At 40.9% G+C, this 27554-nt stretch overlaps 1 protein-coding gene and 1 pseudogene across 1 annotated transcript in view; both read left to right on the top strand.

The window, feature by feature from the left end:
- Positions 1-27554, top strand: part of Prim2 (DNA primase subunit 2) — a 225859-nt gene that overhangs the window by 74883 nt on the left and 123422 nt on the right. The window lies entirely within an intron of this gene.
- On the top strand, positions 24634-24756 carry LOC127195997 (uncharacterized; annotated as a pseudogene).

The following is a 27554-nucleotide window of genomic DNA, read 5'->3' as shown; positions in this document are numbered from 1 at the left end:
TACTTTTTGATTCTATATAAAGTACTGGTATGTGCCTGTATGTGATGGTGGTGTGTGCATGCCTATAAGTAGGGGTGTGTGTGTGCGCACATGCTTGAATATGCTATGCTGTACACGTGGAGGTTAGAGAACACTCTGGGAGTTGGTTCTCGTCTTCCATTATAGATCCTGGGAATTGAAACTCAGGTCCCAGACTGTATGGCAAATGCTTGTATCTTTTACACAATCTCACTGACCCCATTCTAGTTTTTTTATGGTGAATTTAAACTATATATTTTTATCTTTTTTGAAGCAGGAGTCTATGTAGCTTGGGCTATCCCTGAATTTACTATGTAGCAGAGGATGATCTTGAATTTCTGATCCTCTTGTTTCTATTTTCTCAGTACTGGGATTGCAGGGAAGCATCCATAAATTTAGTTATTTGATTGTAAGTATCCTTACTTTCTTCTTTCTTTTTTTCTTTCTACAGAATTATTTCTTACAATGTGGTCTAATGTGTAACAATATTAGATGTTTGAAATGTTAAAGATAAAAATCCTCAAGCATATAAAACATTCGGTCAACGCAAGTTTAATTTTTTTTAAAGAGTTGATAGATAATTCTCAAAATCCAAGAATTCTTAATAGTCTGAGAAATAAGGAGAGCTGTGGTAGGATACAGTGTGCCCAGGGATCTGAGGTGCAGAGTGGCAGAGTAGCAGAGAGGTAAGAGTTCTGTCTGTCTGAGCCATGTATGTTTTTAGTAGTGCACCTCTTCCTCAGTGGTCAGTGCCATCATTGTAAAATAAGTAAGAAATCAGAATAGCTTATTTGTGTGTGGCCCTTGGACATATTAGTTTGGAATTATGAGGGTGTTTTAAAACTTAAATATATGTAGGCAGCTAATAACTTAGTCTTTATTTTCATATGAGAAATGTAATATATTTGTGATATATAAAATATGTAAGGTAACTCGTATAGATATTTACACAGATATATACTTTACATATATCAAACTCCACAAAGTTTAAATATACAAGTTTCTAATTTAGTAAGAAGAACACACTCATGTAACTACTACCTAGAATAAGCAACTTGTGTTCTCAGCCTGAGACAGCCAGTGAGTGATTTCTGCCTTTATAGATTAGTTTTGCTTTTGTTTTGTTTTGTTTTGCTTTGGAGTTTCGTAAGCAGAATTTTGCTTAGCCAGCTTTGTGTTTCTTATTTGGTGGATCTAATTCATTTCTATATCTAAATAGTGTCCCATTGTATGAATATCCCCAAATGAGGAAAATATGTAAGCAGGTATTTTAGAAAGAAGGATAGGTGGATGTTCTTAAACCTGTAAAGAAGATTTTCAGCATGATGGGTCTTAAAGGAAATGCCAATCAAGCTGAAACTAGAAGCAGCTATCTTCCAGGAACAGCTGAAGTTAAAAAAAAACAACAACAAAAAAACAAAAACCCATTACCAGGGCTTGACAAACACGCAGCAGCAAAGTATTAGGTTGCCTCTGGGGCATAGAGTGATGCTCTGTGCCTGTCAGTTATTTCCAGCTTCCCAGCCTGACCATGCTTTTACCTCATAGGTAGGAACCCAACCAGGATTGGGATGTGACCTGGTGAGGATCTGGTGTTTGCCTCTTTTCAGAACTGTGATTACTCTTGAGAACATCAGCCATAACGCACACCATTATGGTGCCATGGAAAGATGACGGAGCATCTTATGTGGTTAAGCATGGCTTTATCATATGATGCAACATTGTTACTCCTAGATATTTACTCAAAAGAAATGAAAGTGTGTGCCCATAGCAGCTTTATTATCAATAGTTCTAAACTGGAAACGATTTTGTATTCACCAAGAGGGAGTAGATAAGATATTCTGATAGGTTTTAGAGATTAACTCAGTTTTTATATTACTATTTGTGTGTATGCATGTGTGCGTGTGTGCGTTTGTGCATGTGTACATGTATGCATGTGTGCATGTAAGCGTGTGTGCATGTGTACCATGGATGATAAGCTTCTGGAGCCAGTCCTTGCACCATGCTTGAGACAGGCTCTCTGCCACTGCAAGGGCGGCTTCTGGAGAGTCTCCTGTCTCTGCTGGGGATTACAGTTGATCTGCTTGTATGCTTGGATTCTAAACTGAGGTCATTTGGTTTGTCCAGCAGGTGCCTTTATCCACCAAAACCATTTCCCTAGCCTGATTTTACTTTTTATTTATTTTTATTTTTATATTTCTTGTACTTGAGGTTTGTTCATGGTTAATATAGAAATGTGTCAAATTTTCAGGAATACCAATGTGGAAGGCTTAGTAAACCAGTACCCAGGTCTGTGTTATAACAAAAACTATACTACAGTGTATTTGCTTTTTTCAGTAGAAACTAAAACAAGCAAGATGCAGGGTGGGGTTTGTGATGCAGAGTGAGTTAGAGGACACCAGCTGCAGTGTGCTGCGGCATGCTCTACCTCCTAAGAACAGGTCCCTTCTAACTGTGGGGGCTTAGAACTGACTCTTAAATAGGGCTTTGGTGTCAGCCTGGCACAAATTAACATACACCAAAGGCTGTTTTGCTTTAATACTTCCTGGAGTCTTTAGCTCTTAATTTTGTTTGCTAAGTTTTCTTTTAAAAATTCTGTGTGTGCATGTCTGTCTGAAAGTGTGTGGGTCAGAGGGCAGCTCAAGGGTTAGGTTTGTCATGTGGGTGTGGACGGACACATGGATTCCACCATGGAGCCATCTTGCCGGCCCTATGCTATGCTGTAAGGTAGAATTCTTTCCACCATGGAGCCATCTTGCTGGCCCTATGCTATGCTGTAAGGTAGAATTCTTTCCACCATGGAGCCATCTTGCCAGCCCTATGCTATGCTGTAAGGTAAAATTCCACCATGGAGCCATCTTGCTGGCCCTATGCTATGCTGTAAGGTAGAATTCCACCATGGAGCCATCTTGCTGGCCCTATGCTATGCTGTAAGGTAGAATTCCACCATGGAGCCATCTTGCTGGCCCTATGCTATGCTGTAAGGTAAAATTCTACCATGGAGCCATCTTGCTGGCCCTATGCTATGCTGTAAGGTAAAATTCTACCATGGAGCCATCTTGCTGGCCCTATGCTATGCTGTAAGGTAGAATTCCACCATGGAGCCACCTTGCCAGCCCTATGCTATGCTGTAAGGTAGAATTCCACCATGGAGCCACCTTGCCAGCCCTGTGCTATTCTCTGAGGTAGGATTCCACCATGGAGCTATCTTGCCGGCCCTATGCTATATGTTCTGAGGTTTTTTTGTTTCCAACTATACACATTTCATACATAGTTGATGAGATTTTTAAGAATGGATATGTCAAGCTTGCATTTTAAGCAAAAAACTTTTCTGGAATGGTATTACTTGTTCTACTTAATTCTCCATCTCATCAAATAGTGAGAATTTATATCAGTATTGTTTGTGTTACAGTTTTCTTTTGGGGGGTTGTAGTTTATCTATAAAGGACACAGTGCTGTCCTGTTTGACATGCTTAGGGGGATGAATTCTGTTGCCACTCTGGTGCTTTCCTGCAATGGAGAGGTGGAAATGAGACGTCCTGAGCTCTTTACTCACTGTGTGCATTGTTATGCTGCTTTGTCTAGAATTAAGACTATTTTAATTTGAATTTACAAATGAAATTTGGGAGATTAAGAGCAACTTTCAAGCTGTTTCAAGTTAATTTAAATTTTGATGGAAAACTCAGAGAGTGATAATTTCCTGAGGGGATGGGCGGGATCCTGTGGTTGCTTCAGAGCAGAGAAAGCCTAGATTAAAACTAACTCTTGGGGATGGTAGTCATAGTGGGCATGTGGCTTAATTTCAGGCACTTATAATTGATTTTTTACTTTACACCCTCAAAGTGTGTTTATACCTTGAAAGTAGTTAAAGTTTCTTTAATGAACAAAAAGTGTTAATCCTTTCATTATCTTACTGATGAAATATAACTTTTGAGGCAGCTTTGTAAGAATTGAATATGAAAAAAAAAAAAAAAAGGACTGAATATGAATCAACACTGGGATGAAGTTCTCATTGTCCCTCCTTCATTAGTACCTGTGTCTGAAATCAAACCCGGGAAGAATGAAATCAAGCAGCAGAAGTGTAGTGTGGGATTGCCCTTGGTGTCCCAAGCCTGTATTTAAATCAGCCCTGTCCCCAGGTAAAGAGGCTTTGTAAGAAGAGATGAGGCTGCTGGTAATCTTTGCCTAAAGTATTGATTCTCAGTTATTTTCTTTGCATTTATTCAGAGTTTTTCTCCCTGGGACAGCAGACCTACAAGTATTGTGGTGAGGTGAGAGTGTCTGGTGGGGGACAACTCAATGTCGCAATTTTTAACTTGGGGTTGGAGGGAGTGAACTGTGCCTGGCAATGGAGCCTCCAGTTTGTTCTTCATGCTTCTTTGCGGAGACTGTGATTTTTCCCTAAAAGTCTCTGTCAAGACTTTCCCCTAATATTTCAGACTAACATAGATATAGTTACTCTAAAATAATATGGATATAGGAAATAAATTGTGTGTACACACACACACACACATATATATATGAAAAATAGTACAGACCATTCTTATAATACACTTAGGTTTCCTCAGCTATGCAACTTTATATAACTTTACTGGTCAGCTTTGTTCATATCTCATCAGTTTTTAGGTCTTATGTGTCCTTTATATATGCTCATGTGACTATTCTGTGATACCTATGACTTCTTCCATCATATAGAGTTTTTGTTCACCCAGAGAACCTTACCACTTCAGAGTAACAGCCTCTCTAACCCTTGGGAATCTGAGTCCACTCTTTACCACCATCTGTGGGTTGTAGCTAGAATGCTGTATCCATGGAACCACGCTATTGTGAAAGAGGGAAAGATATTTGCTAAGAACGCCAAGGCCGACTATCCTCCACAGCCTACTACACTTGTGACTCAACTCTGCATCTAACAAGCACAAATAGAGATTTATAGCCAAAGAGCAGGGTGGGGCTCAGGGGCTGGATTATTACTGATTATTATTATTAAGCTATCAAGTTTAGCAGGGGCTCTTCCTAAACAAGTACAAGTGTTGAGAGCAGAGGAATTTTAGTAAACAGCCTCATCAGGATTCTTGAGACTTGACAAAAGTGTGTCAAAGACAGAATCAAAGGACGCGGACCAAGTCAGAAAGGGCACTTTGAGGGGCCCTGTTCAGGCTGTGTTAAGGAGAGAGCTTTGTTCCTGTTCTGGACTGAACTGTGACATGACCCTTCCCACCCAACAGCCACATGTTGAAGGCCTAATATCTGTGTGTGTGTGTGTGTGTGTGTGTGTGTGTGTGTGTGTGTGTGTGTGTGTTATATTTTTTCTCTTTCGTAGCAGCTTGACTATAGTTTCCCCCTCTCTTCTAGACCCCATTCCAACCTCTCCTCTGCATCCACTCACTTCTTTGTTCCTGCTCAGGAAAGTCAGGAAGGCCTAACATCTTGTACTTCAGAATATGACAGCAATTAGGAAAGGGCCTCAAAGGGGCAGATTAAGATGAGCCTTTGTGAGGCCCTTTGATTGATGTTTCCTTAGGAAGAAGAAATAAGGAGACACCGAAGGCTGCAAAGGCAGAGGACAGGCCATGTGAGGTGGCAGGGAGAAGGCAGCTATCTTATTCGTGCTCTTATGAGAAGAAACTCCATGTCCAGAGCCTGGAGCGCCTACGGTCCAGTGCTGTCAGATTCTGTGGCTACTCTAATGTCCTTTACTGTGCTTTTACATGAGTCTCTTCTTTGTAAAGGGCACTAATACCATTTGTGAGGGCTCCATCCTCATGAACCAATTATTTCCTAATCCCAGCCACTGCCTTGGAGGCCTGTGCAGGGGGCTGGGATGTTAGGGTCTCAACAACAGAATTTTGTGAAGAAATACACATCCAGTCCACTGTAGTAGCCACCCACATAGCAATAAAGAGAAGATTCAGAAGGTATCAAGCCAGCAGACACTGTAAACGTTGGCATGTGTCCTTAGAACTTTTTGGTTTTGTTTAAATTAATTTATTTAATGCACACAAGTGCCAAGCCTGCTTGAATAGCTGCATCACATGCATGCCTAGTGTCCTTGGAAGCCAGAGGAGGGCGTCAGATGCCCTGAAACTGGAGTTACACAGATAGTTGCGAGGGAGCCACCATGTAGGTTCTGAGACTTAAATGAATGCTCTGTTCAAGAGCAGCAGTGTTCTTAAGCACGGAGTCTTCTCTCCTTCTCTCTAGCCCTGAGAACTCTATTGTTTTATCAACATGGTCTGTGATCTTTTAGTTAGACAGCATTAGCAAACTAATAAAATATAGTATATCATCTGTCAAGAATGTTTTAAAACAGCCTAATTCTCCATCTGATGGTGTATTCAGTAGTTCATTTCTTTCCATTGCAGAATAGCATTAAAAACTGTAACTACACGTGTGCCCATGTGGAGTATGTGTATGGGAGTACAGTTGCTTGCAGAGGCAAGAAGAAAGTTTCAGCTCTCCCAGAGTGGGAGTTACAAGCCAGCAGGTACTGATGCTGGGAACAGAACTGCTATTCTAAGAGCTGCACACATGCTCCGGCTATCTCTCCAGCTCCTGATCAGCATTCTGCTGTGTGGGTGTGTGCAGTCATGGATATGCACTTTCTCTCTTGTCACAGGACATAGCTACTTCTTAGTTTTGCCATGCCGTGAACATTTATTTTTAAGGTAGAAATGTGTTTATTTGTCTAGGGAAGTATCTGAACTAGGATTATTGAGTTATGTGGTGTCTGGAGTGGTGCAGTGTTTGCAATCCTCCTGGCAAGGTGTGTGAGTTTTGGTTGCTCTGGATTCCCACCAGGACTTAATATTATATACATATATATTTCAAACAATTTTTATCACAGAGACTTTTATAGGCTTCTGTAATTGTGCTGGTGTCTTGTCATGGCTCCATGCAGTTTAGAATGGCTTTCATTGGAATCTCCTTAATGGTCAGCTTTTTGAGCAGCTTTCATTGCTTGCTTTCCATCTCTGCCTTTTTACTGGCGAAGTCACTGTTTCCTACTGTGGTTCAGATTTAGAGCTTTGCAAGCCTGCAGCTCAGCCGGGGTTGAGATTGGGGATGAAAATAAAAATCATTTGTCCTTTGGAGAATGGGAACATTTAGGGGTTGGAAAATTCTTAGTTCAGCCACAAATAGCTCTTTGAGGGGTCTGTCTTTGAGTTGTGTTTTTTAGTAAGAAAATCTGGGGCTTGAGTGAAGCATTCATTTTTGCTGGACTGTTAAAGTGCTTGAGTATTTCTCAAGGAGAGTAAGAGGGAACCACTTTCTATCCCTTTGCATATTTGCTCATGGTATCTCTGGCAAGTAGCAAACGAAAACCAAGATCTGGAAGACAACTTCATTAAAGTCTGCTTAAGTAGGTATGGAAATCAGAAAGCAGTCTCTGCTGGTAGTTTTAGTTCTCCCTTCAATCCACATGCACTTGTGTGTGTCCGTGCGTGTGTGTGCACGTGCGTGCGTGTGTGTGCGTGTGTGTGTGTGTGTGTGTGTGTGTGTATGTGTGTGTTGGGAGCAAGAAGGCTTTTATGTGTTGCAGGCTGGTCTTGGCGTTCCTTATGTAGCTGTGCTGACTAGCTTTATGCCAACTTGACAGAAGCTAGAGTTATTGTAGAGAAGAAAACCTCAATTGAGAAAGGGCCCCCACCAGATTAGCCTGTGGGCAAGCCTGGGGTGCATTTACTTGATTGATGTGGGCGGGACAAGCTCACTGAGGGCAGTGCCACCCTTGGGCTAGTGGTCCTGGGTGCTATGAGAAATTAGGCTGAGCAAGCTACGAGGAGCAGCAAGCCTGTAAGTTAAATAGCACTCCTCCATGGCTTTTGCTTAAGTTCCTGCTTCCAGGCTTCCACCTAACTTCCTTGGATGATGAACCTACACATTGTAAGATGAAAGAAGCTCTCTCCTCCCCAAGCTGCTTACAGTCATGGTGTTTCATTATAGCAGTAGAGACACTAACTAGCACAGAAATTGGTACCAGGCAATGGAATATTCATGTATTTTAGGTGCAGACTGTGGAAGGACTTTAGAACTTTGGGCTGGAAAAGCCATTGAGTTTTCAGACCTTAGTGGGCTGTTCTGTGGGAACTTGGAAGATGAGACTGTTGAGAGAGCTATGGATGACGCAGGCCTAGCTTGTGAAGCTTCAGAGAGAAACAAGGAGTTTCCTGGGGATGTTGGTGTGATATTTTGTGCTAACAATCTGTGGTGTCTGGTCAGCTGGAGCCAAAGAATAAGCCGAGATTAACAAGAGACAAGCACTTTACCTTGATGAGACAAATAATACCGGTCATTTGTGGCTGAGAAATTAGTGGTTAAGAAGAGACCAGCATCTTCTGGCTAAAAATCTTCTGGGGGCGTTTCTTCAGGGTCAGCACATAGAAACTGTGGTATAGAGGTAAGGCTGTACCTTGTGCAGCCAGCAACTTGGTAATGTGTAGTAAGTTTCCTAGGTGGTGCTAGTTTTGAAGCTGTGAAGGGGCCATAGAGAGCAGCTGAGGCTTAGCACCATGGTAAAGCTGACATCTCTGAATGGAGGCCAGGAGAGCCATTAACGAAAGTATAGCCTTAGTTGTAGTAGAAGGCCCAGGACTGAAGGGGCTATGGAGACCAGTTGGTGCTTGTCACCTTGTGGTAGAGTCAGAGTCCCTGAAGAGAGCCTAGGAGAGGTTATTGGTGAAGTTGTAGCACCGTTGAAATTGATTTCAGAGATGCCAGTACTATGGAACAGCCACCAAGAACAGCAGGTGTGGAGTGGATCTGGTCTGACTCTGAAATGCTCTATGTATGCTGTGGCAAGCCCATTGGTACCCAGAAGATTTTGAGTCCCAGAAGTCTAACAATGACCTTTATGTTTTTAGACTTTGGGTTTGCTTTGATATGATTGTGACTGTGCCTCGTTCTTTGCTCTTGGGATTCTTATCCCAAGCATTTAACTTATTTTTGATCCCATAATTAAGAGTCTTTGACACTTAAGAGATACTTTGGATATTTTAAAGAAGAAACTTTAGAATACTAGAGAGACTTTGGAGAATTAGAGAGATTTTGGATATCTTAAGAGTGAATTTTAAAAGTGTTTGAATTTTTAAAACTGTGTAATTTTTTATATTGTGTATTAATATTAGCATGTCATCTTGGGGTCAAACAAGAAAGGAAAGGGTCTAGTTGAGTATTGATGTGTTTGTGTACCAAACTGACAAGGAGTAAATCGTACAGGCTAGTTTTATGTCAATTTCATGCAAACAAGTGATTTTAGAAAAGGAACTTCAGTTGAGAAAAGTCCCCATCATATTAGGCTGAGATACATTTTCTTGATTGATGATTGATGTGGGAGAGTCCAGCTCACTGTGGGTGGTGCCACCCTTTGGCTTGTGGTCCCGGGTGCTGTAAGAAAACAGGCTGAGTAAGCCATGAGGAACAAGCCAGTAAGCTGCCCTCTTCCACGTCTTTGGCTTCAGTTCCTGCCTCTTGGCTTCTTTCTAGCGTCTTGGATGAAGGGCTATGAACTGTAAGCTGAAATAAACCCTTTCTCTTCCTCCAAGTTGCTGTGGCTGTGGTGTTTTACCTTAGCAACAGAAACCGTAGCTAAGACAGTAGCTGAGAATGACCTTGAAATTGTGATTGCTCTGTGTCTGCCTCTTTAATGCTGAGGTTACAGGTGTGTGCTACCATACCTAGTTTTTAATGGAGCTAGGAATTGAACACAGGACCTTCTGTATGCTTCTCAAGTACTCTACCAGCTGACCTACACCCCTGGTCAGTGTTGATACTTTGTACAGAAGTTTCTGAAATCCTGAAAAGCTACTACCAGTAGGGGTGGGTTGGGTTGTGATGTCTTTACTAAGGATGAAATTAAATCTTTAATGTAGGTTTAATAGATTATTTAAACAATATGTAGTTTTAATGTATATCTTCTACTGACATCAGATATTTTCTTCTTCTTTTCCTCTATCTCCACCTCTGTTTATTTTTATTTTTATTTTTTGAGACAATGTCTTACTCTGTAGCAAATGCAAACTTTAAAATCAGTAGCTCAGGCTAGCCTCAAACTTGTAGCGCTGATTCTTCTGCCTCATCTTCTTGGAATTGAGATTAGAAGTCCGAGGCGGAGAGCTAGATTCAAGTATAAGTTTCAGTAGTTTCTTCAAATACCTTTACACTAGTTTTAGTAAGATTGGGTATGTGAAACCAAGTTGGAGAAGCTTTTCATTTTTTTTAATTAAGTTTTTTCTTAGACAATATATTTTTATTATGTTTTTCCCTTCCTTCAAGTCCTCCCAGATACACCCCGCCTCCCTACCCACAGAAATTTGTATTCTTCTCTCCCTCTTTAAAATGAAGACAAAACAAAACAACAGAAAGTAAACCACACACACACACACACACACACACACACACACACACACACACGCGCGCACACACACACACAAACAGAAATAAAAATAAAGAAAAAAAAAAGACAAATAAGACAAAAATGCTCAAGTGAATCAAAATGAGACAAAAATTACAAATATACCAATTAGTTTGTTCTGTGATGGCCAATTACTCCTGAACACTGGCCATGTCCTGAAGAGTGGTTATTAAACCCAGTGAGACTCCCTTGGAAGAAAATGATGTTGCCTTTGTTAGTGGGTATAGTGCATATAACTTCTTGGTTCTGGATGAGAATTCATGTCCACTTACCCTTCCAGCTCTGGTGTTCCACCTGGCTTGAATCCATATAGACTTGCATGCTGCCAGTCTCTGTAAGTTCATACATCCCCTCTGTCTCTTGTACTCATGTCACCCCCTCTTTCCCATAGAGCCCTGATTCTTGAGGGGAGGAGCTTGATGCAGACATCCCATTAGGACTGAGAGCTCCAAAGTCTGTCTCTCTCTGCACATTGTTTACTTGACACTTAGCCATGAGCTTGCCTCTTAGAACTGCCTTCGCTCTGTCCCATAGGGTTGGGTATGCTGTGTTTACATTTTTTTCAATTCTAAAAAGTTTTTGCCTTCTTTCTTGTTTTCTCATGATTAATTTTTTTAAATTCAGTAGTGAGTTGTTCAGTTTCCATGAGTTTCTATTCTTTCAGTTGTTGACTTCTAGCTTTTAGTTCATGGCAGTTAAATAGGATACAGGAAGTTATTTCAGTTTTCATATATCTGCTGAGACTGAAGAAAGTTCCATGAACTGCTGAGAAGGTATGTTTGTGTGTGTGTGTGTGTGTGTGTGTGTGTGTGTGTGTGTGTGTGTTTGTGTGTGTTTGGGTAAAATGTTCTATAAATGTCCATTAGAGCCATTTAATTTATGATATTTAACTGCTTAGATTTTGTCTAGATAACTTGTCTACTGGTAAGAGTACTGCCAATCGTGGTGTATATTCAAGTCAAAAGTAGCTATTGAAGTCACCCACTATCTGTGTGAGGATCAGTATGTGCTGTTAGCTGTAGGGTTTCTTTTACAAACTTGGCTGCCCTCCCATTTGGTGCATAAATGTTTAGATTCCCAATATCTTCTTGGTGGATTTTTTCTTTGAGTATGTAGTGACCTTCTCCATCTCTTTTAGTTAGTTTTGGTAATTTGGTTTGAAGTTTATTTTGTCAGATATAATATGGTGACACCTGCTTGCTTCTTGAGTCCATTTCCTTTGAATGTAGTTTTCTATCCTTTTACCCCTAGAAACTGTCTGTTCTTCATGGTGAGGTGTGTTTCTTGGGATGCAGCAGAATAATGGATCCTACTATCTACTGCAGTCTGTGTTTTTTGTTTTGCTGTGCTTTTTAAATTGGAAAATTGAGACCATTAATATTGAGAGTTATCAATAAGCAGTGTTTATTGGTTACTATTATTTTGTTGTATAGTGTGTGTTTCCCCCCTTCTTTTGATTTACTATTTAGGGGTTACTTATTCCTTGTGTCCTCTTGCTGTGCAGTTAACCTCTTCAGACTAAAGTTTTTCTTCTAGGACTTTCTGTAGGGGTGGTTGATAGATAAAAGTAGCTAAAGTTTGGTTTTATTTTGGATTCCCCCCACCTCTGGATTTTGGTCCATAGTTTTGCTTAATATTGGTCTGAGCTGGCATTTGCAGTCTCTTAGAGTATTTGGTGTGTCTAGTCCCTTCTGGCTTTTAAAGTCTTCATTGAGAAGTCAAGTGTTATTCTAATGGACCTTTCTTTATATGTATGTGTTTTGGTCATTTGTCCTTGGAGCTCTTAATATCCTATGTTTGTTCTTTTCATTTAGTGTTTTGATTATTATGTGTTATGAGGAATTTCTTTTCTGGCCTTGTCTACTTGGAGTTCTATATCCTTTTTGTACCTTGATAGGCAACTCCTTCTTTAGGTTAGGGATGTTTTCTTCTTTGGTTTTTAGAAAGCATTTTCTGTGCCTTGGGCCTGGATCTCTCCCCCTCCTATCCCTGTTATTTACATCTCCCTGGCGCACTTGTCTTTTGCCTGGATTATCTATTCCCTGTGAACCAACCCCTTCTAAAACCTTTTTACATAGATAAACCATGTCGGAAGCAGCCTGATGCAGTGGGGGGGTTTAGATTTTTTGTTGACAGCACATGCCAGGCTCTGGGTTTGAGTCTCAGCATCAAAATAAAAGACAGACAACAAAAACAACTTGATGAATCCAAAGGACTTTGAAAGGCAAGAAGAAACAATCTACCAAAGACTACACCATAAGAAGTGTTCTCCGACAGTGTGGTGTCTGCTCCTGAGAACCCGGCTGCAGGCCTGAAGTGCTCTGTGAGCTTGCTCAGGTCTTTCTAGTAGCAAAGGAGTGGGTGTGACTGACGTGACTGGACTTGGCCTCCAGCCTTCACTTCAAAGACTCTTTCTTCTTTATTGCTGAATGAAAGCTGTCTTCTGCCAGGGCAGAACACAGCCAGATACTAGCTAAAATGGAGGAAGCATTGTATTCAGTAGCTGGTGGCAGCAGGGCACAGCCGGGCTCTATTTGGACACATGTTCAGGTGGTTTGGACATTTTAAAGATATGTATTCTTTTAGTTTGTCAATAAACTATGTAACATTTTTTTTTTTTTTTTGAGTATGCTTACTCATTTCAAACTTAAAATCTTTTAAACTTCTGATAGATTATCCTACTGACTATTTAGAAAATCAGATTTTGGGAAAATTCAACCATCTTCTTTTCATTAATACAGTTACCCTTACCTCTGCCTTTTGTCTGGTCCCCTCTTTTCTCCTTGCTGCCTTCCTCATGGGTTTTGTTTTTTCCCTTGATGCTTTAAGTTCAAGAACTTGCTGTGTTTGCCAGCAGCTCTATTGACTAGGTTGTAATTTTTAAAGGCCATCAGAGCAGCAGCGTTTTGGTTGAAGGGCATTTAAATGAGTGAGGAGTAAACAAACCACATTGTGCTATAAATCCTTATAAGGACCTTAAGTTTCTTCTAGAACATAATGTGATTTTTCAGTTGTCACCTTGTGTGAATTACAGATATCATCAATCATGCGAGAGAAAAATTCCTATTTAAATGTTTTGATCATTTGTCTTAAGAAAATGTGATTTTTCCGCTTTTTTAGAGTCAGAATCTTATAAGCAATAAGGAGTGGATTCCCACTGGCAGTACTGACCACTGGGGAGTGTTCATGAGTGAAATGCAGGTTGACTTGTCTTAGATTAGATACTGCTCACACAGCCCTTAGGGCCCTTGAGCTCTGAGTCAGGGTTCAGTGTTGATGGGCAGAGCACATGTAATGTGAATGTAATGAAATACATCTCTCTTTGCTGCCTTTCCTGTGAAGGTTTCACTGCTTTGGTTTTGATAAGTAGATCTTTTCTTGTTCTTGAGGAGAACTTAAATGAGAAGGTAAACTAGGTCTTTCTTCCTTCTGTAGATTCCTCAGTGTACTCAAGTTGCATAGGTCCCGTAAGGTATGTCTTGTGCATATATGTACCCTTAAGAAAAAATTATTTTGTGGATTGCCTTTTAATTATTTTCAGGTATTTCTTGTTATTATGGTGTTTCTTGGAAATAGACACCTAATGAGTAGCTTTTATAAATTTACCTGCTTAGGGTTAAAGGTTATCTTGTGATGTCCTTGTCATTATTTCTTTGTTCTTTGTCCTTGGTCATTCTGCTCTTTGCTCCTTGTTTTTGCTCAAGTTTTCTTCTTAGAACACATTTGAAGAGTGTATATGCAGTGGTAGGTTCACAGAAGTGTAAAAAATGTGTTTATTGGTAGGCCCCAAACTTTATTTTCAGAGTAGGGTTTTATAAGATTAAAGCGATTGAAAGATGATTTATTTATTAGCCATTACAAACACCCTTATAGCATTTCTTTTTGATTTTCATTTAGATAGTCCTTTTCCTTTGTATTTTTCCACAGTGTTGGGATTGGTTCTTATAAAGAATTTTTAATCAGTTCTCTCCCAGGTTCCAGTCCACACTTAAGTAAAGTGATACCATTGGCTACTAAAAGAGATTTGATGTTTCTTAACGTTGTTACTAACTGACAAAAGGTTGGTTTTCAGCCTCCATGCATCTTTTGTGCAACATTTTTAATAGATATTAGACACAAGAAAACCATTTAAGAAGAAGTTACTTGCTTTAGGATCACATTCCCTTTACTTCTTCAAGTGTGATTGCTCCTTGATTTCCTTTGAAGCAAATGCACGTGTGTGCTTGTGTTTTGGAGCTCAGTCTCTCTGGGTTCCAGGGTCTCCCATGTTCTTACTAATCCAGTCTCCATGAAATTTCTCGACATTGAAGCGTACTTCTGAGCTTTGCCTGGCAGCATTTGAATCACATGCCATCTACCAAGGTTTTGCCACAACTATATTCAGTCAGCAAATTAATTTGTATCACAGCAGCTTTGTGTATTTGCTTTGTGAAGTTCACTTTATGTTAATCTTTTCCTTATCCAAATTCCTGGAAAAAAATGGAAGTAAGGCCTTTCTATTTTCTTCTAAAGCAAAATTCCAGTAGAACTCCTGTGGTGGTTTGAATGAGAGTGGCCGCCATCAGCTCACATACTTGATCCCCAATGTTTGGGAAGAATTAAGAGGTGTGGTCTTGTTGGAGGAGGGCTGTCATCGAGGAACTCCCTCCTCTGTCTCTCTGACTCTGTCTTTGTCTCTCTGCCTTCTGCGTGTGGATAAGATGTAAGCTCTCAGCCACAGCGCCATGTCCGCTTGCCTGCTGTCAGGAGCCTCGCTGTGATTGTCATGGACTGTAACCCTTGACAACCGAAGCTCCAAATTAAATGCTTTCTTTTGCATGTTGCCTTGGTCATGGTGTTTTTTAAGCAGAGGAGAAAAGAAGAGTAAAATGAATTTGTGTGTGTGTGTGTGTGTGTGTGTGTGTGTGTGTGTGTGTGTGTGTGTGTGTGTGTTTATGTGTGTACACATATGCAGTAGAATCATGAGTTTGGGGTGATAACCTATGTTCTATTCCAGGAACTTAGAGCTGCTTATAATGGCTTCTCTGGCATTACAACTTTTGCACATTCTCCGTGTGAGAAAAGGATCACACATTATCCTCAGTATATTTTCCCATTTGCTTAATGAAAGGGAATTGACTGTGAAGGACCTCCCAGTCATGCTGCTTTCTCTGGTGCTCACTGGCCCTGAAGCTGCCCACTACTCCGCCTGTTGCTATGGCTCTGCACAGATCCCCAACTGCTGTATGTTTGTAGCTATGCCAGCCATTATGTTGCCGACTCATCCATGCTGAGAACAAAGGGAAGATGAGAGGGAAGGCAGACTGCAGTTATTTCATACTCCACAGACTACTCACAGCCCATTACATTTTCTTGAGAAATAATTACTTCTAGTGACCAGACCTCTCTTGTAGCCCAGGCTGTTCCTGAACTTCTTGTGTAGTTGAGGGTGACCATAATCTCTCATCCTCCTGCTTCACTTCCCACTCCCTCCCTCCCCAGGTTCCTCCCTCCCTTCCCCAGTCACCATAGCAGGCCTTGCTCTATTGCCCATGTTGGCCTTGACTTTATAATCTTCCTGTCTTTGCCTACAAACTGCTGGAATTACAGGCATGTACCATCACATGTATATAGTGTATTAAAATAAAATTCACCTAGGTATGTGTCTTAGTATGTAGGAGCCTGATACTCGCGAGGAGCTCCCTCTTCCTGGAGTTGGTCCTGGTTACTGCTGTCTCAGAAGAGAAACACAGAGGCCAGACTCCTTTCCCAGAGAGGCCGTGCTTGTCTAGCCTATACAGCTCTTGCTTTCTAGAGCAGAAAGTGGCTCTCCAGCTCTAGGAACAGTGTGACTTACATATGTGCCACCAGTGCTGCTCCAGCGGCTCCTTTACTACAGCTGCTCCATCATGCTCAGACATACCAAATGTTTTCTTGATACTCAGTCTTAGCATCAAGGTCTTGGTCAAGAACAGTTTGCAGCCTTAAATGTCTTATGAAATCGAAGGATCCTGACCCTTGAGGATAGAATCCATCGATTTCTTTATGTTCTTTTTCTTTCTTTTTAAAAAATACATCCCCTCCCTGTTCCCCTCCCCCACCTTACCCAGGTCTCTATTTCCCCTCAGAAAAGAGCAGGACTCCCAGGAATATCAGCTGAACATAACATAATGAGAAACAGTAAGACGAGGCACAAACCCTCATATCAAGGCTGGATGAGGTAACCCTGTAGAAGGAAAAGGGTCCAAAGAGCAGGCAAAAGAGTCAGAGACACCCTCGCTCTCACTGTAAGGAGTCCCACAAAAACACCAAGCTAAACAACTACAACATGTATGCAGAGGACCCATGCAGACTCTGTGATTAAAATTGCTGCTTCTGTCTTCGTGAGCCCCCAAAAGACCTGTTTAGTGATTGTGGTGCTGCATGCCTTTAATCCTAGCACTCGAGAGGCAGAGGCGGATCTCAGGGACAGCCTTTTCTACAGAGGAAGTTCCCGGAGAGCTAGGGCTACCTCGAGAAACTCTGACTCAAAACACAGAATCCATTTCTTTACAAGGCACAGCCTTGCCGTGTTACCCAGGATGACCTTAGACTCAACAATCTTACCTCTACTTTGTCTCCCAAGTAGGTGGGATTATGGACGTGCACTAGTATGGTTAGCCTTGAGTTCTTTTGGACTCGAGATGTCTCAGATGTCTGGTCTTACGCTTTTTCATCAGGCAGAGAGAGTTCCAGGATATCCTAAGTTGCAGTGTGAGACTCTTCAAAACAAAAAGGCTTTAAAGAACAAAACGAAGAGAGAGAAGAGAATTTTGAGGGAGACGGTATAATGAGCGGGCAGAGGGAGTTCAAAATACTGTACTTGGATCTAACACCATTTTGGGAGATAAGTTATTTAAGTTGGAATTTTGGATAATAAATAATAATGGACTGATACATATGTAAATGTCTATCCTAGAGATGAGTATTTAGCTCAAGGTGCTGAATTTATGTTAAGAATTATGATCAAATAATTTCTCATTAAATTGGTAAACATTTGCTCGGAAATGGTTTTAAACAGTTCTCTTGAACCATTAAAATAACTTTATTGCTCTTTTTATGTCTGGCACTAAACTTGAGAAACTAAATCTTACTGCAAGGAGAATGAGATGACAAAATGTCAGGTCAGATTGTACAATTATGTAAATACAAGCCCATTTCCCTCAAGGAGAACCACATACCTTTTAAATGAGATCAGTCAACACCTCTCTCAAAATTGCTTCATTGAGCTAATGAATAGACATTTTTACTTTTGAAATACTGCATTTTTATTCACTTTATTAACAGCTCTCTTTGTGTGAGTAAATAAATCACTGGGCTGCTGCTAATTCTAAGTGCCTGTAATCACTAAACAAAGGGCACTATAGATTGCACATGCTGTAAACTACGCGTGGAGGCAATGCCTTTTCATCATCTGTAACTTTAATGGAAAGAAAATGTTAATTTAGGGAAATGAAGTAGACCTCTAAGTATGATTGGTGAATAGACCATTAGGTTAATTAAAATGAGGATCACTGCTGTGGTGGAGCTTCTGGTGTGCAGGGGACAGATTCATTTAGTGCTTGAATAGTAAAATTCGGAACCAGTCTCTCTGAACCTAGATTTACTGCAGACAGAGCAAGATTGATGACAAAGGCCTTTTATTTTTGTGTCATTTACCTTTGCCTGTCACATACTTGTCATTATAGAGAGCCTCCTACTTGAAGGTGGAAATCTGTAGAGTCTTTGAAAAAAAATGAACTAAATATAAATTCCTTTGGTGCATTATATCAGATGAATTAACTACAAAACAAGACTAAGCAAATGTGAAGTACTCATATTTTGTAATTTAATACTAAAAAGGTCAGAAACTTAAAAGTTTATTGATTTGATAGATTAATGCATGTCTCAGTCCCCATCAGACAAGTTTCCTTGTGCAGTGGATGCCAGTTAACACAAAAACTTATAACTGGTCAAAATGCAGGGAATAAGGGTCTGTGGAGTGCTTAGCCACATACTCGCTATCAGTGTTGCCCTCCAAGCCCCAACTAGCACTCACGGATTATCATGGAAGAGGGGGAAAAGAAAGAACCAGAAGTTGGGGAATAGCAGAGCAAAATGGCGTCTTCTACACGTGATGGAACTGTTATATGTATGAACTCTTGGCAGCTGTAGTTGTCTGCACAGGTTAAAACATTGTGTGTGCCGGTGTGTGTGCCATTTCAGAGGGTGGATGGTCTCACAAGTTCTCATCCTTAGCTGAGACTCTGTTGACAGCTTCAGGGAGAGGGAGAATAAGTTTTCTTTCATATACGCTCTGAAGTATATGAATTAGTCCAATTTATACTTGATGGGTTTAAAAAAAAAAGAGCCACAAAATTGGGAGGGGGAAGGAGTGGGTGGAAGATCTTGGGACATATCTACAATCAAAATTCATTGTATGAAAATAAGAAATTCTCAAGGAATTACTGTAAAAGTTTTATATTAAATATTTGTTGGCTTGTAAGATTGCAATTGGGATGACTTGTGATTTCTTAGTTGTTAATTCTTTTCTGTGTCATAAACTAGCTTGAGACTAATTTGGTAGCTTGTTACCTTGGTGACCACTTTGCTGTTTTAGTTTACTAAACAATTCAATGCTTCGTTGCAGTATATGCTTTTTGAAAGAATTTTGCCTGCTTTTTTATTTTATTTATTTAGTTTTAATTTTTTACTTTTTGGTCTTTGGTTTCCTATTTCAAGCATCTTAGTGCAGTGCTGATGGGAGGCAGCTTTTCAGTGAGTGCTTCCTGCTTTGGTTAAGACGGCTTGGCATGTGTTAAAGAGGTACTGAGCTCAGTGTGGTCTTGAGTCATCCACTTCCCCCGCATACGCCTACTTACTCCTACTTAGGTCTTTCTTTTATCCAGAGTTAGATCATGTTGCCTAATAGTCATCCAACTTCTCATTCCCCATTAGCTTTTTTCTGCCATCTGAGGATGAGTGAATAAATGTATGTCCGGGCTACCTGACTCTCTTGAGACTGCTGAATGATGCTATCTACAAAACATGGTGGACCACATTCACAGCCATCACCTGGCCACGTGCAGCCCTCAGGTTGGCATCCGTGTGAGCGATTGTAAAGTGAATGATGATAAACCTAATGATTTGCGTGGTCACTTAAATGAGAACTTGTTCCGAGCCTAGTACTTCATGGGCACTTTCTGCCTGTTAGGCTTTCCTGGGAAGATTGTAGAGATTAATAACAGAATCAGCTCCTCTGACTTCGTAAATCAAAATTTATGGAGCTGAGATTCACTTTTTCTTCTTCCAGACACTTAGTTTTGAGAAAGTGTTTTTTTCTTGTTTTTGCTGTACTTGTCTGTCCATTTTCCTGAATTCTTAAATGACATAGGAAGCACTTAATGAGTTTCCATAGGATGTATATTTAGTGTTTTCAGGATATATAATATTAACTTAGGAGAGCCTGATCCAATAAAAATTTAATGTTTATATTAGAAGTGAATGCTTACTCTGCAAATGGACTCATTCACCTTATACTTCTTATAAATTGTTGACTTACACAGCAGCTCTCATTTTTGTCTTATTTATTTATTTTTCCTACTAAGGCCCACTTAATGTGTTTAACATAAATGAAGGAACTGGAAAGATTCGTTTTAACTGAGCTGGGCCAGAACATGTAGGACAGAAGGCAGAGATTATAATCTTTCTTGATTTCAAGATTATAACTTTTCTTAATATCTCCGTTTCTTTTTTATGTATGATCTTCATTCCCAAGTCTTCATCTTTCCTTCTCTCAAAGCTTCTGTTTCCTTGAGAGTCTTCGGTCTAGTCTTGACGGTGCTGTCTGCTGTTCATCACCTAGTTCTTTCTCTTGTTTGTATTCCCAAGGAAGTGACCTGGGCTGATCTGTGTGTCAGTTACAGTAATGCTGCACAACAGCAACCAAGGGCACATATTTTCTCATCCATCCTAGTTGTTTTGGTTGACTGGGAACTGTATTCTGTATTGTCTTTATTCTAGAATTGAGACTGTAGCCATCATTTGACACATTCCTTGGATTAAAGGGTGTTAAGTTCTGCACTGACTTATTTAGAAAGAATATATCAGTTTACTTCACTTTTCATTCATCAGTCAAAACACCCAATTACTGAAATATTAATAGCATAAGGAAATATACTGCTTCCATATTGAGTGGGCAGCACTAATGCCTTTAGTAACCTCCAGTTACGCCACCTCACCTTTTTTTCCCTCTACAGAACACACACTTGTCTCTTCATAGGAGATAGTTAGAAAGTCTGGCAGGAGGAATTAGGTCTCCATACTCATGAGACTTCTGGTAGCTTCTGGTATGTACAGTGTACTTGCCCTACAAGGTGAGGCTGAGCTATGCGACTTGCTTGGCTCCTGAAATATGGGTAGCACTGATATATGCAAGCCTGGACTAGAATCTTTAAATGGAGTTACTGTGCTATGGCTTGAATTCTTGTATTTTTGACCTCCAGAGATGTTACTAATAGCAAGAGTTGACTTGATAGAATAGCGAGTTTGGAGTTAGGCTGTGTAGGCTTGAGTGTCAACTCTGCTAATTTGTGATGGAGGTAAATTAAATTTTATGGTGCTGGGTTTCTTATAAAATGAAGGTGATTATGCCTACCTGACAGTTCTGACATGAAGATTGAATTGGGTGGCTTTAGCAAGGTGCTGAGGATGGCACTTCATAAGCAGAAGAGTTCATTGCAGGTCATGTTTTTTTCTTTTCCTCCTTAATATCTGTTATTTAAACACATGTATGCAAAAAATGCCCTAGTAAGGATTTAATTGTGTAATTAGGAACTGGGTAAAATGATCTTTATTGATGACCCTTTAGTCCAATTTTTAGAATTTCCTTCTAGTTTTAACTCAAGATGTTCTAATAACTATTCTTTTTCACAAATGATAGAATAGTGATGCTTAGTTTTATAATCGACAAGATTACAACATACCTCTGAACTTTAATCATTATAAGTTAAATGCCTCTGCTTCTTGAGTACTTAGGTTTTATGGAGAGGCTTACTACCACCATCACCAACAGTCTCATCCATGCAGTTGGCCTATCACCCTGCAGTCAAGAAAATGTGCACCAGAGCTGGGTGGTAGTGACACATGCCATGAATCCCAGCAATCAGGAGGCAGAGGCAGGTGGATCTTTGTGAGCTTGAGGCCAGTCTGGTCTACAGAGTGAGTTCCAGTACATCCAGGCCTATGCACGTACATCCAAGTACATCCAAGACAGGGTTTCTCTGTTTAGCCTTGGCTGTCCTGGACTTGCTTTGTAGACCAGGCTGGCCTTGAACTCACAGAGATCTGCCTGCTTCTGTCTCCCAGGTGAGTGCTGGGAATTCAGGCTTACTGTGCTGTTTTCAATACCATGAAAAAAAATCAGGTATGGTGATGTGTCTAGTAGCATAAAAAAAGCCCCCCTCCCGTGGATTGCTTTGCCTAGCTAGACTCACTTGTGCTTTCATAGGAATTTTAAGATTGCTTTTCTTTTTCTGTGAAGAATGCTGATCGACTCTTTAAATTGCTTTTGATAGGTTGGCATGATTACAGTATTTGTTCTAACAATTGCCCAGCATGGGAATTCTTTCAATATTCTAGTACTATCTCCAATTTCTTCTTCAGTGTTGTAAGGTTTTCATTATAGAGGTTTTTATTTTGTTTTTGTACCCTTTCCTAAGTTTATTCTACGATGGGTTTATTTATTGAGTCTTTTGAAAACTTTTTTCTCAGTCTGATTGTCAGTGGTATATAGGAAGATTACTGATTTTTGTATGTTTATATTTTATTCTGCCACTTTGTTGAAAGTGCTGTCAGTTCTAAGAATTTTTCTGGTGGAATCTTTCTGGTCTCATATATTGAATCACACCAGCAAACAGAGATACTTTGACATCTTACTTTCCTGTTTGTGCCCCTTTTATTTCTTTCCCTGTCTTCTTGTTCTAGTTAAGACTTCAGTACTTCATTGATACTAGTAGATCCTGATTTTAGTGGAAATATTAGGTATAGGCTTGCTACATCTAGTCTTTAGGATGCTGAGATATAGTTCTCCTATTTCAAGTTTCTTCAGGACTTTTAATATGAAAGTGTGTTACGTTTTATCAAAAGCCTTTTCTGCATCTATTGAGGTGACCACGTGATTTCTGTTCTTGAGTTTAATTTATAACATTTATCAACTTACTCACTGAACCATCCTCATCTGTGGAGTAAAGCCATCTTGATCATGGTGAATTATTTTTGCCGTATGTTCTTGAGTTTGATTTATATCATGTGTTTAAACACTTGGCGTCTACATGCAGTAGTGCTACTTTGGGAAGTTGTGACACTTTGAGGATGTCATGATCATGATGGATGTGAGCCACTTAAGGGTTATGGCTTCACTGTGGCTCTGGCCTCAGCTTTCTGCTTTCTGGTCGGCTGCCATGTGAGCAGACTGTAAGTTCTGCCATGGATCAAGCTAGCACACCAGGCTGCCTTCACCATGGTGGACTTTGTTCCTTGAAACAGTGATCTCAAAATAAACCCCTCCGGCCTAAAGTAGCTTCTGTCAGTGTTTAGTCACAAAGTAGCTAACACAGATGGTATGGCAGCCTTGTTATCCGTAGGTCCAGTATTGCTGTTTGCTCAGATCTGGAAGAAAAACTGGATACTTTGCTGCTACAAGTAGCTTGTTAGATACCAGGATGATGAGGAATAGGGGGAAAAAAAAAAGAAAGAAAAAGGCTATGGTTGGCCAGTAAGTGTCAGCAGAAATGATAAGGACATATTCATGGATTTAATGTTCAGTGTAGTAAGAGTTGGTGAGCCCTTGTAACAGCTTTGATGGGTTTTCAGGAACATCCCTGGGTCTCAGTCAGCTCTTCCTTTGAGAGTAAGGCATTGCAGTCTCACAGATGGCAAGGCTTCAGAAAATCACAGAGTGGATAAGACTTTCAGTGCTCGTTAAGTTCTGTCTTCCTAACAGGTTAAATACATTGCTGACAGCTTCATATCTCTTTTTTTCTAAAGAATGCCTTTGAAGAATCTGCTATTTCAAATCTTATCATAGGCCAGGCTTATGGCCCACAGGCTGATTTCCCTTAAAAACAAATAAAGAAACAAATGGCAACCCTTAAGTTGAGCTTTGCAGTTGACTTGTAGGTGTGACTTCTGAAGTCTCTTTGGCTTGATTTACTACCAAAGTGATATTGTTAATTTTATGAGTGCTTTTAAGCTGTGTTTTCTTTGCTCTTAGAATTTCCCTATGAAAAATGAAGAATGACTCTTTAGCCAAGTTTTATTGGGATAAAGATCAATTTTATGAAGCCTGATGACTTTATATTCTGAATTTTACCTGAGCAATGTTCCCGTTTAACTGAATGGTGTATCATATTGATTGTCTCTTTCATCAGCTCCTTCATTGATTGATGACACAGAAAGATGTACCTTGTTGCACGGGGGTTAGAACAGGAAACTACAAGTTCTTCATATCTCAAGACAGCTAATTTATGAATGTATTTATGAATGACATGATACACGAAAGACAAGGGAAGTCCAGGATTTAGTTAAGACTGGGGAGAAACAGCGGAGAGAAAGAGAAAGCGCTTGTGGTGATCTAGTATTGAAAAGGGAAGGGCAGTTACCTGGGCAGCCAGCAACCCTCTTATGCTGGCAAATGAGTGGCTGGGCTGACCTGATGAGCACAGTTGCTGAGCCTCTATTGGAAGACATTGTGCTGCTTCTCACACCTCTGCCATGCTCACTGCTGTATTTTACTGAGATAGCAACCTCATGGTTCAGGACTGTCCTAAGTCACCTGGCTCTGCCAGTGTCTTCTGGCCAGGTATGTCAGTGCTTCTGGGTGTCTGAGTGACGTTGTAGAGTGTTCAGCATGCCAGGTATGTCCATCTAATAGTGAGTTCAGTCTAAGTTCGAAAGTGAAATTTTAGCAATCAAGATGGGTTGTTGTTTTTGCTAATCATGACCAATTTTGGACAAATTTGAGGATGGGCACCTTTCCGAAGATACTGGGGAATTCACATTTCTTCAAGACCTTCTGGACAGAATCTGTGCATAAACTGTTGGTGAGCTTTAGAGGCAGATAGTGCCTGCTGGTGCCTTTCACTGCATTGAATTAGCTGCTTCTGAAATGGCATATAAACAATAGCAGTGTAAACCAATCCGTTCCTGTGCCTAGAGGTGTTGCAGGTGTGGCTGCTGCATCACATGTGCATCACTAGGAGACAGAGAGGTGATGTCTACACTCAGTGTTCTGACCTATGGCTAAAAATGACTAGTAGCCTAACCTTCCGGGAAAAAAAGCATGCCTGACAGGAATTCAAGATGGTCTTTGGGAATATAGAAGTTCTAGGCCCGGATGGGCTACATAAGACACTACGTGGGGGTGGTGGTGGCAGTGAGCATCAGACACCAAGTGGGGCCACAATGAGCATTAAAGTCCCTCCTCCATATCTTGGTGAGTAAAAATGTCCTGCTTTGCTTTTTTCCATCCTTATGGTGAGAGTAGATAAAGCTTGAGATAATGAATATATGCAGGCCAAGTTCGAGTGTCTGTACAGAGATAGTTCTTGTCCAAGCCACCAACCCTTGCAGTTGTTCTACTTTCCTGTCCATTGCTGTGGTAAACATCCTGAATTAAAGCAATTTGTGGAAGGGGGGAAAAAAGCATGCCTGAGATACCACCAGTCTGGAACCAGGGTGCCCATACAGAGAGCTAGCTTGAGACGACCACCAGTCTGGATCTATGCAGGCTCAGATTGGGAGGGGCAGGTTGGCACCACTAAGAGGAGCAAGTATGTGGTGGAGAAAAGGAAGAGAAAGAGAAATGGAAGGATATGTATGGGAAGAGAGGCAGAACTGGAGAGGGTAGTGAGGAATAGCCTGAAGTAAGTAGCCGGAGATACCATGGTAGGGTCCTGGCCCGTGCTGCCAGCTGGTCCTGGAGTCAGGAGAGCAGGAGAGCTGGCCCTGCCTCTTACCTGCTGCAGCTCTTGGCATAGGAGGCTCTTTACCTCACCTGGGCAGCACAGTACAGCTGGCCCTGCATGTGGGGGTTGCAGGTGAGTTAGCCCTGAGGATGTGAAAGCAGGAGAGCTGGTGGGCTGACCAGCTTAGATACTTCTCAGGCCCAGACCCAGGGCTTTGAATTGCCTCACTCCAACCCCATTGATGAACTCCTGGAGTGAAAGAAGGGACCGATCCTACAGATCTAAAAGTACAGGATCTCCATGACACAAGGCAACAACAGAATATCCAAGAGGAGTCCCAGTGAGGTTCCAGCATTGATATTGTAGCAGAAGCCAGAGGCTTCATATCAGACCAGTGAGTCATTGCACTGGACATTTACAAACAAAAATTGAGGACAAAAGAGAATACTGTGGGACACAGTGTGATATGCTACAGTGTGATATGCTGTGAAGTTTTTTTCTTTTGGGGGGAGGTTACAAGGGTGGAAGAAGGGTACAGGTGATGGGGAGATGAGTGGGCTTGGGGTGCATGATATGAAATTCACAACGAACCACTAAAAAGTTAAAAAAAAGAAAGAAAGAAAGAAAGAAATCTACTCACAAAAGCATACTGGTTACAATAAGAGAAGATTCTTGGAGAATTAAAGTACTAAGGATTTAAATGCTGTTGATAGCAAAATATAGCATGGCTAGAGCTTCACTTCAGGAACATGTGTGTATGGTCACGTGCTTTCTCTTGCCCAACAGGTAAACTGCATTTCTCCTGCTCACTAAGGACAATGATGGGCACGGTAAAGTGAGATAGTGGGAGTAAAGGTGCTGCTCATGTACGTTATCTTCAGCATGGTGGCGACTATAGGACTTCCGTTTTCCAAGCTAATAGACCAAAACAATCCAGAGTGATAGGTGTAGGTAAATACAGATGGTTTCTGACCAGTTTGAAAGAATAGGAGGTAAGTGATTAATATGAAAAGGCTGAATGTAACAAATAACTAACTTAAAACTAAGGGAATGAAGAAACTGCTTTATGCTTAGTCAAAGTAACATCTTTAACATTCTCAATTCTGTCCATTTAGATCTATGGTTTGGTTTCACCATGCTTTGCCCTAAAACCTTGGAATCAATGCTGTCTTTTAAAAAAACTGTTTTATCCTCCCTGATAGAAGGCCATTGATCTTCAGAACACAAGAAATATAAGAAAAATAAGAGTGACTCCTTTTCTTAACAAGTACCTGAACTCAGGGTTAGGTGAGTAACTCTTTCATGTCTGGCTCCACCCTGAGAGCATTTGGTCAGGGCATCTGCAGTTCACTCTCCTGCAGTTCTCTGTGAGCTGCTCAGACTTGAGTGTTTGGTCTTGGCACTCAGCTGCAGGAAGGGATCTCTGTTTGGTACCTGAGAGAGCCCTATACCTCCTGGAAGCTGCCATCTCAGCCATGTCTTCCTTCTGTGATGCACTTCCTCGGTGTTCCTCAGTGTGCTGGAGAGGTTCTTGTTTCCGTCAGCTGTGTTTACACACAGGTTCTTTCCTTATCACCTGTCTTTAACAGACAACAAAAGAAGGGGCTTTTAGTGCATCAAGATTTAATTGCTTTGGAGAAAAGCTGAGGGCTGTAAAACAAATGCAGCCTGGCATCCTCTGCTAGGCGACTCTTTTCTTTATGGTTCAGTATGCTGTATGTCAGTGTTGTCTATAGCAAACATGGCTTCTGCTCAGCCAGCTTCCCAGGCTCTTAGGGCCTCTTGGGACCTTATGAGTGGCACAGGAGTAGAAGGAGATGTACCAGGTTGGAACTGGAGAACTGCGTCCTAGTTCTGATTGTGTCACTGATCACTGGATCGTTTCCTCAACTAGAAAGCAGAGGCAGTTAGGCCAGGTGATGTCCCGGTTCTTCAGTCTTTAGCTCACCCTTTGTTTCTATGAACCAAAACACTGTTGTCAGGAGGGGGAAGGCAGAGGTGTCACTACTTGAATTGTTGGAGATGTCAGAGCTGTCCAGGTCTGCGCATGAGGCCTTGGAGCATGCAGAGACACAGAAGCACAAGGCCCTAAATTGTCTTCTACCTGTGCAGGTTCTTCTTCACCAGTGAGGTCTGACAGCCACATAAAGAAAAGCAGC

The sequence above is a fragment of the Acomys russatus genome, chromosome 11, assembly GCF_903995435.1.
Source record: "Acomys russatus chromosome 11, mAcoRus1.1, whole genome shotgun sequence".
Classification (NCBI taxonomy): Eukaryota; Metazoa; Chordata; class Mammalia; order Rodentia; family Muridae; genus Acomys; species Acomys russatus.
The sequence above is the reverse complement of the archived record's forward strand: the minus strand, read 5'-3'. Positions and strand labels throughout refer to the sequence as shown.